This window comes from Oenanthe melanoleuca, chromosome 9 (assembly GCF_029582105.1).
Source record: "Oenanthe melanoleuca isolate GR-GAL-2019-014 chromosome 9, OMel1.0, whole genome shotgun sequence".
Taxonomy (NCBI): domain Eukaryota; kingdom Metazoa; phylum Chordata; class Aves; order Passeriformes; family Muscicapidae; genus Oenanthe; species Oenanthe melanoleuca.
The window spans coordinates 11,975,687-11,983,286 of NC_079343.1; positions in this window are offsets into that span (position 1 = coordinate 11,975,687).

Here is a 7,600-nt window from a genome sequence, read left to right on the forward strand (position 1 = left end):
TGCCCCTCACTCAGGGCTGTCTCTCACACCCTTTTCCAGGCAGCATAGGAGAGCTCGGCCCTCGGTGTCCCTGACTGTAAGGTGAGGTTGATGCGAGCCCCGTTTCGTGCGTGGGGGGAGCGGGCGGAGGCCGCCACATGACTGCGGGGGGGCGGAGAAACGGGAAGGGAAGAGAAGCGGGCCCAGACCCGGACGGGCTTCGCTCATCTCCCACAATGTTTTGAAAAGTTGAACCCCTGTCTGTGCAGCCCTTTGGCAGCTCGAGTTCGTACTCGAGAGGTGACCGCTTCTTGGCAGCGGCCCGAACCCTGTTTGACCAGACACGCCGGGCTCTCGGCAAACTCTCAAATGTGTCAACATCGGCTTCTGCAGGGCCAACAACCTGGCAGCGACCTCGTCCTCAGCCCCAGGCCCCAAAGCTAGCTGCTCTCAAGAGGTGATGTTGTACAGACGAATCACTGGCTCTCCTGGCCCCCGACCCGGCTCTCGCGGAAGAACGTCGGGGCTGTGCCCTGAGCGAGGGGCTGAGCTGTCCCCCCTGCTTTCCGCTCGGCCGTGCGGGGCCCAGAGCTCCGCCTGTCCCAGCTCGGGGTGGGACAGCCCTGCGCCTCTGCCCGCACCCCCGCCCCGCTGGAACCGGCTGCACGGCCCTTTGCGGGGTGGGAACAGCCCCAGCTGCTCATCGGCTTTACCTTAGCCTTGTTTTTTCGGGAGTAATCTACCTAGACATTAAGATGCTTGTCGCTATTTCTAACATTGCTTCGACGACACAGCCCCCTTTATAACCGTGCTCAGCTCAAGGCACAGCTGCTGCCCTCGGGAAGCATTGGAGAGAGCCAAATTTGACCTTCATCCACCCCTTGTTCTCCCACTTCCACCTCTGCGGAAACTTCGCGACCAACCAGTTACAAAATATTCATCCGGTGCCCGAGGACTGGGCCGGGCCGGGATGCTCGGAACACTCCAGACAGGCTTCGGGGATTACTTTTTTAGGCTTCAAATCCCGAACGAGAGGAGGGGAACAGATTAGTCCTAAAACCCCTTATCTTTACTGTGAGAAAGAGAAAAACCGCTAGAAGTAGAAACAGAGAGGACCAAGAAAGTCACCCCGTGCAATCCCATATCCCTTAAACTCTCTTTGGCAAGGAGGGATGAGGGATGCAGACGCAGGACCTGAGCCCGAGTCCCTGCCTGCCCCGGCAGAAGGCACTGCTGGTTAGGAAGAGGTGGTTCAAAAGAGCCTTTCAGCAATACCAGCTTCACCTCAGCGAGGAGAGGGTACCGAGTAGCTCGAGAGCACACTCTGCCTTTGTTTTCATTCCCTCGCCCCCTAGCACTTACGGGGACTTCTTTATTTCAGGGTTCCCTAACAATGGGAAGTCAGCTACCAGACAAGCAAAGGTTTGTGCCTAGGTTTGCCTCTCACATTTTGTGACCTAGAGCTACCCTAGGACAAGCAAATCATATGCTTATTTTAAATAGAATATTTCATTCAGGACCTCAAGATTAAGGTATTCCTGTCAGATAAGCTGTCAGTCACTAACTACTTAGACACCACATTGTGGAAGCCTGGTATCCCTGGTAAAGATGATACATATCATGTAAACCCCATCAACAAGATCAAAGTCTTCTTCTTTAATAGGATCCAATACATGTCAAACCTCATTCCAATCAAATCGTCCGTAAATGAATTCAAGATGAATATGTCATAGAATAATGTGACAGTGCAATCACATGGGGTCAGGGGTTGTTGTTTCAATGAGAGAGTCGTCAAATATTAATTCTAGAACCTCCAAATGAATAGGCATTGAGCAGGATTAGGCAGCTGCTAGTGGGGAGTTCTGTCGCTGATTTGTGTTTATGCAAGTACGTTAAACACTAAGCTGAAAAAAATACAGTCTCCTTTGAACTGTAAAAAGGACATATTTTAACTTACTTGACTTTTCCAGGATGTTTCTGTAAAGTCGTTTTCTTTTCCTCATTACAAGGGGAGTCTTGTGCCTCATTTCCTGACTTTGTTCCTGTTTGGGGAGAGAGGTAGAAAGTTAAGAGCAAAACCATTTGTGTGTGATATGAAATGAGTAAGGCACTCTATATGTTGGGCATCACAGATTCAGAAAGAAAAGGAAAAAAAAACCAACCCAAAAAGAACCAATCAATAAAACCAAACCAAAACACAAGTTAGGCAATGAGAGGAGAAGAGAGCTTTCTCCGAGGGGAAACTGCAGGCTGTGTCTCTAGCAAAGCAGCACATGTTTTATGGAGTCATGAAGTTTCCATGGCTGATTTAGGGAAAAAAAAATATGAAAGGACATCTTTTCAATTCTCCTTTGATCTGACATTCACCTTCTGGCAGGCTATTGTAAGGCAAGTTTTTACCCACTCGGCTATATTGTTTACAGATCCTTCCGTCCCGAAATTAAATTCCGGACCCTCTGCGAGCCTCCAACACAAGTTGTTGTCTCAGCAAGGATTAGTAAAGTACCACCCTGGCACTTCTCCCTGCCTATAATTTTCAGCTTGCTCTTTGCTCTCTGTAAGGCAGAGCACTGCCACTGCTACAGGCAGAACTTTGCACAGCTTGCTTTGAGCGGCAGAAATAGCTCTGAGAGCAGATCTGGGGCTGGATGCACTGTCTGAGTCCGAATTTTTTCATATATCTTTGAAATTCTCAGGTTTTTGTTTGGTTTTTAACACAGAATAGCACACTAGAATCTGGAATCAGTTACTTAAAATGACATTATTATTATTATTATTATTATTATTATTATTACTCTTGCTACTATTATTTTAGGGACTCCAGAGCTAGTAAACAAAAATAAATCTGTACTAAGACAAACACTTGATGATATTAATCATGAAACTTCATAATCGTATCACAGTCATAATCTTTCATAAATAATTTGATGTCCTCAATATTTTCACTTCTGTGATGAAAATCACTGCCAAAACTTTAGCAATCCCTTAGGAATTAAAATTCCTAGTCAACTTCCATTCATCCTCGCACTTTGCTTAAGTCAGAGCAGCCAACACTGCCCCGCTAGTGAGAGGTTTGATGGAGTTATGCTTTATTTGTTAGAGTGGGAGGCTGGAGGAGTGCTCAGTTCCCAAGTGCTCGCCAAAACTTGTTGAAACTGGACAAAAAAATATAGCTGAATTTAATATTTCAAATGGTTACCAGATGACAAAAAGGAAGGCAAAACAGTTCTGCATTTCAGAGTAAATATTGGCTGAATCTCTGGCTCGACCTCGCACGCTTTTCCCATCTGCACTGTGCAGTCGGCGGAGCTGAGGGTGAGGATGCCCCCTTGCCCAAAAGGCTGGGATGTCGGGCGCTGGTGTGGGGTACCAGCTACCCCCGGTGTCGCGCTGGGACCCGCCCCGCCCCCGTCCCTAAGCGCTCGCTCCCCCCCGGTGGAAGGTGCGCCGGGGCCGGAGCAGCCGCCGCCCCGCGGGATCCCGGCGGCCCCGGGCGGGGTTGCGAGCCAGACCGAGTGGGCGGCAGCGGCGGCGGCGTGTGCCCCGCCGCCACCGGATTGTCACGTAACCTGGACTTTCCGCGGCCGCGCAGGGCCGAGGGAGCGTTCCCCGCCAAGGGCTCGGTGCAGAAATAAAGTTCCTCGCCTCCGGGTGGAGGGAACCCCGAGACAAGCCCGACCAGCTGGCTGAACACCCCTGAGGGATCGTGAGTGACAAAGGAGTGGCAGCAAAGGGGTCGGCGAGAAGCCCGCGCCAGTCCCCATCGGTCGGCGCTGTGCCGGTGCCCTGGGCTGGCACACTGAGTTGGGCTCGGGTCAGAGGTCACCTTCGGATGTATCGCCCTGGCAGGGATTTGGGAGCTTTCCCCCTTCCCCAGCCGGCTTCAGACACGGGGCGGCCCCTCGGGGCCGGGCCCGGGGCCGCAGCCCCTCCCCGGGCTCTGGGCCAGGTAGGAGGCAGCACCCAGGCCCGGAGCAGCGCCCCCGGCTCTGCCTGCGGGGGGGCGGGGAGAGGCCGGAGGGGGCCGGCCGAGCTCCCGGGCCCCGTCCCTCCCGCACCCGCCTATAAAGAAGGGCTGGCGGTGCCGGAGCGCCGGGTCCCCCGGAGAGCCCCCGTGGCACCGGGCGCGGCAGTGGGCGAGGTTCTGGGCGGGGAGCGCGCCCCCGGGACGCCTCCCCACGGGGCTCGCCATTATCAGCGCTCGTCCGCCTCTGCACGCCGCCCCGGGCTCCCGGCCCTGCCTGGGCAGCTCCAGGACCCGTCCGGTCCCGGTGCTTGCCCGTCCGAAGCGATCGCGGCCGCTGTCGGGGTCGGGAGCGCCTCAGCCCCGCTCTGCGCACCCCGTGCCCCGTTCCGCGGGTCTCCGCCGCCCTGCACTGCGCGGGCCTCCAGGCCGAGCCTCTCTTTGCATTTAGGGGGGCGGCCGCTGCTCCCGGTGTCCGACAGAAGGTGTCGGACCCCCCCTTCGGCGCTTCCCGGGCTCTTCGCCCTCCGCCCGCCCGCCGAGGTGTCGCCGGGACCCTGCCCCACGTGGGCGAGGGGCAGCCGAGGCGCTGCCCCCCCGCACCGCAAGGTTCCAACCCTTCTTCCCGGGGTGGCCAAGCCTCCTCCCGACCACCCCACCCCACGACCACAGGGAGCTCTCGTCTAGCCCTTGGGGCAGGCGGTGGGGGCTAGGCAGCTGCCCGGACTGCACAGGCACCCCCTACACCCAGGCACTTACCCCTGCGACCTGTTGAAGGTTTCCCCTCATTTCTGAACTGGCAAAAATAAAAGTGGGGGTGGAGGGGAATGCAAAAGAAAGAAAGAATGAAAGAAGAAAACAATACCCCCCCTCCCACAAGAACCCACCACCTCTTTGGAGCTTCCATCGAGGCGGTCATCCTTCATTTCTTCTTTTCTTGCTTTCTGGAAGCAGTTAGGGAATGTATGATGAAGCAGAAATGAGCCGTCAGGATGATATTTTAATGGCTTATATGTCACGTTGGTGCATGTGGCTTTGAACTGGAGCAGCTTTCGTTTCCTGCAGAGAGCGCACCGCAAATCCCACTTGATAACTTCTACAACCCACAACATTTTTTTTTTTTTTTTACATTCACTCTTACACTGTATATTTAGATACGCTTCCTAAAAATACCTTCTCGTCTGCCTTCTCGTATATTTTGCACCGATCTGGAATGATCACTGATTTCCCCTTGCACTGGGAGGCAGGCTAGCACTGAATTACCTAACTTTCTAGCTCTCCGAATGCCATCGTCCAGCACACTTCACAATAATGCTGACAACCCTGTCCTTCGCTTAATTTTAGCACCCAATACAGAAAGTAGTGCAACACCGCCTTAAGACTGTGTCCACACCCAGGCGCTCCCTAGAGCGGGTATACCTGTTGCTATAAGCTATTACAATTCCATCAAATAGATTTCGTAGAATAAATGCAAACGTGTAGATTCAGCTCACAATTATTCTAAAAAAAAAATCCCAAACCCCACCAAACCCTGTAAAGCCTCCCAAGATCCAAGGAAAATTACGTACTAGATCTGCTCTGAAAGCTGTCTCCATAAACCGAGCACAGGCACACGGCGCCTGCAGATAAACTGCAGTGAAACATTCCATCAAGGCGTATCAAAGTTTATTTATTGTCGTTGATGCTTGTTTGCTTGTTTTCTAGCCGCAATGTCCATTTTATACCTCTCAAAATGAGGCAGCTCTCACCCGAGAAGGGCTTTCGCAGCAGCGCTGCTGGTCCGACTTTCCAGTACCTGGGCTGCGGATTGCTTACCAGCGGCTTTAATTAGAGAGGATGAGTTTAAAGTTTCTTTGTTTGGTACTAGGAATTGGAGGGGCTCGGATTGAGCTGCGAAGGAGGCAAGTGAAGGGCTGAACAAAGGCGAAATGTATGGAGTCTGACTCTTAGCGAGCTTTTGGTGTTTTCGTTACTAGAAAATAATTAGAGCTAATGAATATGCAGGCAACCGAGTAAATAAATAATCTGTCAGTTTTATCTACGTACGCGCATGGGCACATACGGAAGTGTATCTATACATACACACACAAAGAGGTCTGTATTTTAAAGTTTCTTGAGATTTTTTTTTTTAAAGAGCCGAAGCATCGTTTAAAATATTGCACAAATGTTGCTTAGCTTAATTGATTAAGCCACAAAGGTTTTCTGCTTTTAAATACCATACTTATACCTTTCAACAATCATTTTAATATATAGTCAATGGCTCTTTGTAGCGGGAACAAAAAAGAACTATCCACAGTTTTTCAATAGACTTTGAGCTGGGGAAAGACAGGTTAATCGAGGGTTGCATCTAGAAAACAACCAAGTGTTGTATGTTTGCACTGAATCCAAATGTCTGCATTTTTCTAACTAAATCAAAGGGAGTGTTATTTCTTTTTCTGCTCACTCATCTGAAGGTAAGTAAATTTTCTCTGGCGATCAAAAGCCTGGTCAGCAACAAAGACACCGCCTGCTTTTTCCACCGTCCTGGTGTGGCAAGTTGAGGAATTTCAATAACTGTGACAAGGGTGACTGATTTGTGAACTAGAAAAGGTTTGAATGTCAGAAAATTTACATTGCTCCTATCGAGGATTTAAAATAAATTTTTCCAAAAAAAGAAAAAAAAAAAAAAAAAAAAAAAGAGAGAGAGAGAGAGAGAGAGAAAAGTAACCGTGAGTTACATGCAGTAGGAGGAGAAATAATGTAGGCTTGGAAAATTTACAGTTTTACCTGAATGAGAGAGGCTCCGTAAAAGAGAGAGCGAGCAACAGCGAGAGAAAATGAGAGCGAGAAAGAGAAGAGGAAGAAAATAACAAATAAGGAGGCGAAACAACAACAGCAAAATTAGAAAGTTAAGAGTGCTCACCCACCTGCGTTTTGATGGGTGCAGAAAACAAGATTTATTTCAGAAACCTGATGGAGGGATAGAGTCAGCTACACAGAGAAATCACGCCTGATGTTAAAAAATAAAATCAAGTGCACCCAGCACCTACTCTCGGAGAGCTTCAGTTTTAAATAAGAAGAAAACACCTTCAAAAGACGCGAATCTCTATTTGGCTTCTCTTTCCAAAGCCTAAAAAGTTGCTCAATTATCTTAAAAAAAAAAGGATCACCACGAAATCATCATAATCATCATTACCAGAATGCTGGAGACAGAGGGACAGAGAGAGAGAGAGAGCGGGGGACAAAATAAGCCTAATAATAATAGAAGAGTATTTGGTTGTTTTTTTTTTTTTTTTTCCTTAGCATACACATACACACAAAAAGATGCTCTGGAAATATTTTGGTGGGGGTAGAAAAAAAAAAAAAAAAAAAAAAGCTTTATATATATATTAAAAAAAAAAAAAAAAAAAAAAAAAAGTTGGGGCTGCCGCAGCCCCGTTTGTCAGAGCGGTGTCAGGGCGCCACAATACCTGCGATGGATGAGGCGGCGCGGCCAATCAGCGGCCGCAGCCGGCGGGGCCGGGGGCAGCGACGCGGGGAAGGGGGAGCCGGCGCCGGCCAATGCGCGCCCACGTCCGCCCGCACGGCGCTCCGCCCCCGGCTCCCATTCATCAAGGGGGGGGACGGTGTCGTCTTTTCAATTCATTTATCTGCAGGAATGATTGCCGCTATCAGTCT